Consider the following 11,585-nt stretch of genomic DNA (forward strand, 5'->3'; position numbering starts at 1 on the left):
TCAGAAAAGGGCATTAGATCCTCTGACCCTGGAGCTAGAGTTACTTGTGAACGGTCGTGTGGGTGCTGGGATCTAGACTCAGGTTCTCTACAAGAGCAATAAGTGGTTTTCACTCCTGAGCCATTTCTCCAGCCTTTGAAACTTGCTTTTTGTGACTTAGAAACATGCCGTGGTTACTGGGCCCAGTGTTACATGCCTACAATCCCAGTCCTGGAGGCAGAACAGGAGGCTAAGGGGTCGAAGGCCAGGTGAAGTTACAAAGAAAATTGAAGACCAGCCATGGTATAGTTCCTGTGGACTGTTATAACTTAAGTGGGCTGATTGGATACCATGGCAGTTAACACTCATTGTCAACCTGACTAGTCCTGGAACTTTATAGAAAGGAAACACCCTCAGAAGGCTAGAGGTGTGTCCATACCTGTGTGGTTTAGTTCCCAGGAGAGAAACTCCTCCTGAAAGAGTGGGCTGGGGTCCTGGAATAAATAAGAATGAAGAAAGAGAAAGCAAGCTGGGCACTAGGTGTCTTTGTAACATAACTCCTGGGAGTCAACGGAGTCAATGTGGTCAGCTGCCTCACCTTCCTGCTGCCAAGCCTTCCCACCATGAAGCACTGGATCTGCCCTCCCTCGAATCCAGAGCTAAAACAAACCCTCCTCCCTTGAGATGTTTTTGTCAAGGGTTTTAGTCACAGCAGTAGGAACAAGCAGGTCACACAAACATTTGTGAGAAGGAACACTGGTAATAAGCCTTATCCTGCCTCTCTGTTAGTCTTGGCTCCTCCCACCCCATGTTTTTAGCATAAATTCTCCAAACAGGGTCACTGGGTCACAAAGCATATGCATTTAATTTTTATGTACCTTGCAGTTTTTCTGTCTCGATAGAACAGTGACCAGTCCCTTAGGAGTGTGTGAATGGACCACACCCTGGCCAACTCTAGATGTTGGGAACATCAAGTCTAAACAGATGCCAAGATCACAGGTGGAACCTCATTGTTTTTGTTGCAGTTTCCTGAATGTAATCAAGGCTTGGCGTCTTAGCTTGTGTCCACTGGCCTTTTCATTTCCTCTTCTGAGAACCTTAGGCTCAAACCCTTTGTCCAGTGTTTAATTGTGTGTGTTTTTCAAACACCTTGGAAGGCCTTTTGGACATGGTTGATATCAATCTTATTATTTATGTGTGTCAATTATTGGGGGGAGGGGAAGGATGCTAGGGATTGAACCCAGAGCCTCAGAAAACTAAGCTTCTGTTTCATACTCACCTCCAGCTCAGCTGCAAATATTATCCAGTGTGACATCAGTTACACGTGATTTGTATATGCGACATATGACTTCAAAACATATTGGATAAGAACAGCACAGCTGGGCTGGAGCAGGGGCATAGTGGCTAAGAGTGTATATAGCTCTTGGAGAGAATCTGAGTCTGAATCAGAACCACTTTTAACTCTATCTCCAGGAGGCCCAACGCCCTCTTCTGGTCACTGAAGGCACCTGCACTCACATGCACAAACCCACCCACAGACAAACACTCATTTACATAATTAAAAATAAAATAATTTTTTTTTCTTTTTGGTTTTTTGAGACAGAGTTTTTCTGTGTAGTTCAGCTGTCTTGGAACTTACTTTGTAGACCAGGCGGGCCTCAAACTCAGATGTCTGCCTGCCTCTGCCTCCCGAGTGCTGGGACTAAAGGCCTGTGCCACCATGGTCTTTTTTTAAAGAAGAGTTATGACAACGGTCAAGGACACCCATCTCTGAGCTTCCAGAGTCACCCTAAGGCTATCTCTCCCTCACACCAACAAACTATTTCTTTTGCCTTTACTTGTGATGTTTTTTGTTGTTTGTTCTTTTTCCTTTCTTTTTTTGAGATTTCATTTATTTACCTATTTCTTATCTATTTTACTGTATGGCTGTTTTGCTTGGATTTCTTCTGCTATGTGGGTGCTGGAAACAGAACCCAGGTCCTCTGGAGGAACAACCAGTGCTCTTAAGTGCTAAACTATCTCTCCTGTTCCCTCTCTCTATTTTTTTGAGGTTGGGTCTGATAGATCTTAGACTGGCCCCAAACTTGTTGTAAGGACAAAGATGACCTTGAAATTCTGATTCTGCCTCTACCTCTCGAGTTCTGAGTTTGGTAAGTGTGTGCTATCACACCTGGTGGGGACGGAGCCCAGCGCTGCCCGTATGCCAGGCAAACATTCTACCAGCTAAGCAAGATCTCCTGCCCCTCCTATTCGACACAGGGCCTTGCTGTGTGGTGTAGCTCATTTGGACCTTGAGTTTAAGGCAATCCTCCCGCCTCAACCTCTAGAGTGTCAGGATAACAGGGGTTCCCCACGACACATTACCATGCTCAGCCTTTTCGATGCCTTTTGCAATCAAGAAATTTTTGCTTTTAGCTACTTAGATGTTCCTTTCTGTGGCTTCTGGATTTTTAAAATAAACCTTAAAAAGGTCATTCCACTCCATAATTAATAGCAAAACAAAGCAAAAAATGTCCTTCTGGTGACTTTAGTACATGATCTATTACTTTTAAAGATGGCATGATAGTTCATTCTCAGAGTGAGACCCATAATTTATTTGACCAAACCCTCAATTACTGAGCAGTCAGTTGGTTCAGGTTCCCCTGGGTTAAACCCTGTCATGCTGTGCATCCTGGTTTCTCAATCTCATTTGGATTTATGTCAGAGGAAACCCCAGACACCAAGTTGCTTCATGGGCTGGGGCTGTAGTTCAGTTGGCAGAATGCTTTCCTAGAATGCACAGGGGCCTAAGTTCATCCCCAGAACCCTATAAGCTAAGCGTGGGCACATACCTGTAATCCCAGCAATTGGGAGGTAGAGGCAGGAGGATCAGGAATTCAAGATCATCCTTGACTATTTAGCAAGTTTGAGATGAACCTGGACTACAGGAGATCCTGTCTGAAGAAGAAGAAGAAGAAGAAGAAGAAGAAGAAGAAGAAGAAGAAGAAGAAGAAGAAGAAGAAGAAGAAGAAGAAGAAGAAGAAGGGGAAGAAGGAAGTCTTGACCTTTCATATTGTTGCTTGTTGCTTTTCTGGTCTTCTTATCTATCTTGACACTTGATTTAATTAATTTCTGTTTGAATAGATACTGTGCTCACTCAGGTGGCCTAACGATGATGGGGCCGGTGAGATGGAGAAAGCACCTGCTGCTACGGCCAGCTCTCCGAGTTCAATCCGTAGTACCCACATGATGGAAGGAGAGAACAGACTCTGCAAGCTGTCTTCTGACTTCCCCCTACCATGGCATGTGTGCCCCCCACACAAATAAATCAATGTATTATAGACAGACAGACAGACAGATAAAACAAAAGGATAAGTGGAAAAATCTCGTCTCCTTCACTGCTTTCCCTGGGAAATAACCCACGTTATCAGTTTCTTGAGCATCTTTCCAGCTGTTGTGTATGTATATGAAAACAAAATATGGCTCTATGTGGTTTTCCCCTTTAAAAATATATGACTGGGTATGGTGGCACAAATCTGTGATCCTACCACTCTTGATGCTGAGGCAGGAAGATCACTATGAGTTCAAGGCCATCTTGAGCTACATAGTGAGTTGCAAGCCAACCTGAGCTTTAGAATGAGATTATGTCACCAAATACACACGCACACATGCACAAGAATACACACACACACACACACACACACACACACACACACACACACACACACAATACACAGTAAATAGATAAGCCACCTTCAGCCTGCTCTGTATGTGACTTCTTCCTTCCTGTCCCTCTGGGATTGTTCTATAAAGAGTGTAGCGCCTGCGTGTTGATGCTGTATTCAGAGCAGCAGACAGTACATTCACTTATCTTACCTCTCCAATGGACATTTAGGCACTCTCCAGCTGTAAATAATGTTGCATGGAAAAACTTCTAAGTTCCTCACTTATGTGTGTTCCAAAGGATACCTTTCTGGAAGTGCTGGGTTGAAGAGAGATATGGTATTCATGATAAACATTGCCAAACCAAACCACCTCTGCGGATGGATGCTCAATTGGTTGTACGTCTACCAACAAGGCAGGCAGGATCTGCTTTCCTCCGGCTAAACAGCCTTGCTAAATGTTTTTGATCTTTGCTTACCAGATAGTGGTATTTTCTCTTCCTTCCTTCTCCCTCCCCTCTCCCAACCTGTCCCATCTCTGCCTCAGCCCCTGTCCACCTACCCACTCAAAATCCTGGGGTTTTGTTGTTGTTTTCTTTTTTTGAGACAGGATTTCTCTGTGTAGCCCAGGCTGTCCTGGAACTCGATCTGTAGACCAAGCTAGCCTTGAACTCAAGAGATCTGCCTGTCTGCCTCCTGAGTGCTGAGGTTAAAGGTGTGCGCCACCACACACAGCTTTATTGCTGTTTTGATGATAATATTGTTGTTTGTTTTGAGACAATATTTTCCAATGTAGCCCAGGCTGACCTTGAAGTAGAAATCCTCCTGCCGTAGCTAGGATTCCAGGCATAGGACACATAACCTAGTTCAAAAGCAGCCCCAGCCCCTGCTTCCCTCCATCCCTCGCTTCCTCTCTCCACAGGGTTTTGAGTCCCTGTGTGCTGGGTAAATATTTTACCACTGAACTACATCCCTAGGAGCAAAAACAAACAACAAACAAACAAAACCAACAAAACTTGTAGTTAAAATTTTCAATTACTTTATTAAGAGTTATCAGTTTTCTTGCCAGGCATGCTGGCATATGCCTACAATCCCAGTCCTTGGCAAGAGGAGGCAAGAAAATTAAGAATTCAAGGTCAGCCTTTGGCTACATAGTGAGTTCCAGGAGTTCCAGGCCAGCCTGGGCTATATGAGACCATGTCTCAAACAAACAAACAAACAAAACCCTAAAACTGAAACCAAACTAAACCAGAACAGCAAAGCTGTAGCGAGAAACAGGGCAAGATGGCTGAGTAGGTAAAGGTGCTTGCTGTGCACGCTTGGTGATCTGAGTTCGGGTCTTGGGACCTACATAAAAGTGGAAGAAGAGCCGCTACTTCCTGTCCCTCTGACCTCCACACTTACACTATGTAATATTTGTCCACACGTATCATACACACACCACATACAACAAATAAATAAATGCTAAAAAATTTATACAAGGCAGGGGGAGGTACTGAGCCTCTTGTCAGAGCTCTATGGGGCAACTGATTTTTCTTTCCATTAACTGAGTCTTCATGTTCTTTGCCTCCAAGGTGAATCATTGTTGGTTCTTTTTTTTTTTTTTGGAGCTGAGGATCGAACCCAGAGCCTTGCACTTGCTAGGCAAGCGCTCTACCACTGAGCTAAATCCCCAACCCGTTGGTTCTTTTTTTAATGATCTATGGAAGCTTTTCATATATCAGAGGATTCCCCGGCCTGATTCAATCTTCTACCATTCCACAGTTTTGTTTTGTTTTTTACTTTGATCAGGGTGGGTTTTTACAATGCAGAAGTGTGTGTGTGTGTGTGTGTGTGTGTGTGTGTGTGTGTGTGTGTGTGTATGTGTGTGTGTGTGTGTGTGTCACAAGGACCTACTTGGAAGAGGTCAGAAAAGGGCATTAAATATCTTATTCTATCACTCTCTACCTTATCCCCTTGAGATATGGTCCGTCCTGGAATCTGGAACACCCCAACTTTATGTTTGTTTTTTATTGTTTTGTTTTGTTTTTTTTTCAAGACAGGGTTTCTCTGTGTAGTTTTGGTGCCTGTCCTGGATCTCACACTGTAGACCAGGCTGGCCTTGAACTCAGAGATCTGCCTGGCTCTGCTTCCCGAGTGCTGGGATTAAAGGTGGGCGCCACCACTGCCAGGGTTTTTTTTCTTTTTTTTAAGGAAAGATTTCTGTGTAGCCCTGGCTGTCCTGAAAACTCACTCTGTAGACCAGCCTGACTTCGAACTCAGAGATCCACCTGCCTCTGCCTCCCAAGTGCTAGGATTAAAGATGCGTGCCACCATGATCAACATAAATTGTAATTCTTTATGTAATCAAATTTATTGATCTTTTCTTTAGAAGTCTCAGGTTTACTAAAATACTTAAATAAGCTTTCCTCAAGTTGCCTTTAAAAAAAAAATCCTCCCATGGTTTCACTGAACTATATATGTTTTGCTACATATGAAATATTACTTACATTTATTTATTTTGGTGGTAGGGATCCATTGAACCCAGGGCCTTGAGCATTCTCTATCCATTTAGCCATGCCTCTAGCCAAAACATGATGTGTTTTTAATGACGGTGTAATGTCACTATATGAGAGGACTATAATTTATTTAGCCAATCCCCTATCACAGAATGTTGAAGTCATGTTTTCTTTTCCACTACTATGAATTATACAGCAGTGAGAAGCCTATACATCAATTTTCAACCTCCCTGGGCTGAATTCCCGAAAGCCACCTTCACTTCAACCAACCCTACACTGCCCTCCAGAGAGCAGGGTAGCCCTTCTTCCACAGCAAGGCTCCTCTGAAGCTCCCCATCCCCTCCCCCCCCAACCCACCCCGGGAGAGGGAGGCCAAGAATCTTTGATTGTCAGCCACACCAAATACGATAGAGGAAGTAGGCAGGCATGCATGCATCTGGAGGAGAAAGGAAACCTGAAATCGACTCTCAGGCTCTCCAGGGCCCACTGACTCTTACTTCACAGACAACTCACATTCCAATAGATCTGTGACCTTGTTTTTAAGATCACAGCAGCAGATCTGAAGAAGCAAGGCTTTGCCTAGAGGCACCCTGGCCCATCCTTTGGCTTCCAAAGGAATCACAAGTATGGGAGGAAAACTTGGCCAGGCTGGGACAGGGTGTGGTTCAGTAGCACAGCACTTGCAATGCAGCCCCCCTGGCCACCAGTGTGGGCTAAACTGTCCAGCAGCTCCCAGGGATGGGAAGGAAGAGCTGATTTAGCAATTTACAATCCCTCCAAATCTGAGATCCTGGAAGTCACGTGGCTGTTGGGGTAGGCACAAATCTCCCAGACACCCTGATCCCTCCCGGTACCCAGAACCTGGGAAAATGCAACGCTCTGCATCTAAGGGTAGTTAGAGCTGTGGTTGGATTCAATGGCTCAGGTGCCCACTTGGAACAGGGAGATTATCTTGAATTATATGGGCGAATCCCATGGGAGAGGCCAGTCAATGTCCCAATAACAAATTGCAGAGAGGCAGCACCTGTCACTCCCGGCTTCAAAGACAGAGGTGGCCTGGAGCCAAGGAATGTCGGCGCTTCCAACTACTGCCAAAGACAAAGGTGCTCTCTCTTAGCTTCCAGAAGGAACGCTTCCCACCAACGCCCCGAGTTTCAGTACAGCGAGTCTGATTTATGGAACGGTAAGTGGATAAGTGTGTGTGTGTCTTTTTGAGTCTGCCCTATTACAGCAGCCACAGGGAACTAATACAAACACTACCTTGTATTGCCAATAAAAAGATGCTCAGAAGCCGGGGCGGTGGTGGCACACACCTTTAATCCCAGCACTTGGGAGGCAGAACCAGGTGGAGGGATCAACAACAACAACAAAAAAGTTATCAGAAGGGTCTAGCGAATAAAGGATTGCACTCTGGAGTACACGCTCTTTCTGCTTCTGGATGCTGTCTATGTCTGCCAGGGCACTCCCTCTCTGAGCAGCTTTTTTTTTTTTTTTTTTTTTTTTTCCCAGACAGGGTTTCTCTGTGTAGTTTTGGTGCCTATCCTGGATCTCGCTCTGTAGAACAGGCTGGCCTCCAACTCACAGAGATCCCCCTGCCTCTGCCTCCCAAGTGCTGGGATTAAAGGCGTGCGCCGCCGCCGCCGCCGCCGCCGCCGCCGCCGCCGCCGCCGCCGCCGCCACCACCACCACCCGGCTTAACTTTGACTTCTTAAAGACAGTCTAGGTGTCAAGAGTTAGCCAGAGTTTGGCCTGGAGAAACTGAGGCAGAAGGATTAATACTTCAAAGTCAGTCTGGGCTACAGTGAGTTCAAGGTCAGACTGAAAGATTTAGTGAGACTTTATCTCACTTTTTTTTTTTAAGGAAAAGGGCTGGGGGTGTAACTCATGGCTGAGCACTTAGTATGCTTGAGACTCTCGACTCAATCCCCAGTACCAGAGGAACGGAAGGGAGGGAGGAGGGGGAGGGAGAAGAAGAGAGGATGAAAAAGTTGGATGGAATTGGTGGATAATCCCAGTATATGGAAAAGCATAAAAGTCAAGTAGGATTGTTGCTAGTTTGAGATTAGCCGGGACTACATAACGAGTTCCCAGTCGGCCTGGGCTGCACGCATGTGAGACCCTGATGAACGTGGGAGAGGAGAAGGGAGGGGAGAAAAGGAATGGAGAGGAGGAGGAGGAAGAAGAAAAGAAAGATACACTAATAATAATAATAATAATAATAATAATAATAATAATAATAATAATAATAAAAGTGTGTGGAAAGCCACCAGGGCTGTGGGGATTCTCCTGAAGGCTAAGGAGGTTGGGAGCCCTTCCCTCCCGCTGCAGATGTCTCCCAGATGTGGTGGGCGGGACGCTGGGACCGCGGCGCGAAGTGTGGGTGGGTGAGGGCGAGAGGTCCACGTCTAGCGCGCTAGGGGGCCAGGGGCCCTGCCGTCGGGGAACGGCTGTTCGCGGGCAGGCTGGGAGGAGCGCGGGCGGAGCCGGGGGTGTGTGCGCGCGCGGAGGGGTGGGGGTAATCCGGGCGGGGCGGCGCCGGTGGGCTCTGGTTACTTCCCTTTAACTCGCCGGGCCAGGCGGGCGCGGCTAGGCAGGAGCTGCTCGGAGTAGTACGCGGCCCCAGGCAAGTGCGGGGTGGCGGCTGCGGGCTGCAGAGGTTTGGGGACACCGGGCGTGGGGCTTGGCATCCGGGGTGCGGGAGCCATCTGCAGCTTCTGCCCCCACTCGAATGGGTAAACTGAGGGCCTGGAGCTGTTGGAGTTGGTCCCCGAGAGTGCCAACAGCCTCCATGTGTGTGCTGGGCTCAGAGGGAGGTCCCGGCCTTGATGACAGAAGATGGCCAGGCCTGGAGGAGAACAGGGGATGGCTGGAGCCCGGGGACACAGGGTGGTGGCTGGGTCCTGGTGGAGAGAGGGTCTGGGATATAGGGGAAGAGGGGGTCGAGGGACACATGGTGGACGGAGCCGGGGGTCGAGGGGATAATGGGTGGCTGTGGCACAGAGGACTGGGGACAGTGCGAGTGGAACCGAGGGCACACGCTGGCCCGGGGAAGGCACAGAACAAAGCTACAAGTTTCTGCTCCGCAGTCCCGCCCAGCCCGGTTTAGAGAGGTGCCCCGGGCGCCGGGCCCCAGCCTCTGTCAGGCAGCGGGAACTAGACTTTTATCCTCGTTTTGCTACCTGGACTCCTGGAACCCAGCCTACCCCATCCATTGGCATCCTTCCTGGAAGCGCGCCAAGTCAGAGGTGGCTGATTCTGCGCGTGCGGTACCCTCCTGGGAGCAGCGCCGGTGGCAACCCCAACTTATTCTGCAGAGGAGTCTCTCCAAGCAGGATACCTCCAAAAACCTCCAGCAGGCCGCCCGTCCTGGAGGATGGTTCAGGGCTTTTGTGACTTAACCACCTCCTTACTTTGAGGATACCAGTGGGGTGTGCAGTTCGGAGATTTCAGGGCACTAATGCACCCCTGTGGCTGACCCTGAGAGTAAGGTCTAGGGGCGACAGGTGGACTCTCTCAGGACCTTGGTCAGTTCGCTGTGAAAATGGAGCTTGGAGCAGGTGGCCTCCCACCTCTATCAACGTGAGTGGCCAGTAAGAAGGAGGTGGGCCTCAGGCACAGGACTGGCCACAATCCCCAGGGGGAAGGGGGCTGTTCCTACACGGGAGGGGCCCAGGTACAGTGGCTAGGGCTGTGACTCTAGAGCATGTGGAATTCCCCAGCAGTGAGCTGGGTAGTCTAGGTTGGCCTGGATCTCCAGGCAATCCTCCGCCGACCTCTGCCTCTCTATTTGATGGTGGGACTCTCCCTCCACCCCCAGGATTTGAACCTACCGCCACATGCATGGCAGCTCTGCAGAGTACCTGAGGGGAAGCTGCAGGTTGCTCATCCTGAAGCCCCTTGCTACCAGAATCCCCACGGGCTGGTAACCACTCACCTCAGCCTGAGTTCTATCTTGAGGGACCCTATGGTAGCTTCGCTTCTACCTGTGTGGGCGAGGCAAGAGTCCTCCAGGACTGTGTCTTGTTGTAGCAGGCCCCTGGTGGCTGCTGCAACACTTCCCAGAACAATCCCCAATTCCTGGTCATGGTCTGAATGAAGGAATCTGTCCTTCTTGTGGTCTTTCAAGCCACGTGTCCACCAAACCAAGTGTGGGGCTGTGCGCTCCCCTCATCTCACAAAGCCCCTCTGTTCCCGCCCTCCAGGGACACTTCCCCGGCCCCCAGAGGCCCACTCGCCATGGGTTTAATGCTGTTCCCACAGAATGGACAGTGTCCAGGGCTCCCAGAGGAAGCACCCTGGGGGCTGGCCCAGACCCGCCCAATCCAGCTGTGACATGGGAATAGGCCGTCAGCCAGGATGGCCCTGTTCTGAGGGCCTGGCTTTACCCTGGTCCTACTCGCTGCTACTTCAGAGTGGGTGGGCAGAGGAGCTACACAGTGTCCCCTAGCTCCCTCCTTGGCCAGCCTCACGGTGCCTACGCCAGAACTCAGGATGAGAGCTCTGGAGAGGAATCGTGAGCCTGAGATGTGGTGTGGAGCACAGACTACCTGGTGCGCCTGTGTGTATGTGGTGTGTGTGTGTGTGTGTGTGTGTGTGTGTGTGTGTGTATCCTAAACAGTGTTCGGTGGTTGAGACCTGCCAGGTGGGGTCCGGGCTCCCACCCCAGCAAGGGGAATCAGTAAAAGGAAGGCGAAAGCCTTGCTCCCCTGCAGAAAGAACCTCCGCGGAGGCACCCCAAATCAGGCAAGATAGAGCGTTAGTTTCTCCAGCAGTGGCAGCAGCTGTGTGGGGTGGTCTCAGGCTGCCTTGTTACCTCAGTTTTCATCTGAGGTACGAGGTGAGCCGTAGCTCAGAAGAAAAAAAAAAAACCGAACCAACACAGGATGGCAGGCTCCTTACGGCTCACCGGGCTAAATAACGTGAATTGGTTTTGAGAAAAATGTTAAGCAAATGAGCTACTGAATGATGGCAAAGGTGGATTCTGTGCGCAGTCTCGGAGTCCAGGATGGAGTGTGCTGTGTCGAGGGCGGAACTATCCCCCAAATCAAGGGTCTGACTTTCCTCAAGAGCCTTAGCTATCGCCTGTCATTTCTGTGGTGGTGAGGCGCAGGCTGTCTGCCGGTTTTTCGCTGGTGCTGGCTTGGTGTGGAGGCTGATAACAACCACGGTCTTTTCGTAAGCCACGTGATAAAGATGAGAACTGCAGACTGAAGAAGTGGGTCGCTAAGGGGGCACGACAAGGTTGTAGTGTTTGAGCTCGGCTTTGAAGTATAAATAAGGAGAGGAAAGGTATTCCTGGCCACTGGGACCAGAAGAACAAAGGCAGAGAGTCTAGAACCAGGTTTTCACAGTCACCCAAGCCTCCTGAGAGAGGAGCAGCCAGGGGGTCAAGTTCAGGGATGGTCTTGAGGCCTCTGAAGGCAGTGAGGGACATCTCATCCACACACCCAGGAACACACCCCCCTCC

At 49.1% G+C, this 11,585-nt stretch overlaps 1 long non-coding RNA gene across 1 annotated transcript in view; it reads left to right on the forward strand.

Annotated features, from left to right (window-relative positions):
* Positions 1 to 11,585, forward strand: part of LOC128124043 (uncharacterized) — a 170,398-nt gene that overhangs the window by 118,478 nt on the left and 40,335 nt on the right. The window lies entirely within an intron of this gene.

This window comes from Peromyscus californicus, unplaced genomic scaffold, assembly GCF_007827085.1.
Source record: "Peromyscus californicus insignis strain IS unplaced genomic scaffold, ASM782708v3 Scaffold_4__1_contigs__length_199733344, whole genome shotgun sequence".
Taxonomy (NCBI): domain Eukaryota; kingdom Metazoa; phylum Chordata; class Mammalia; order Rodentia; family Cricetidae; genus Peromyscus; species Peromyscus californicus.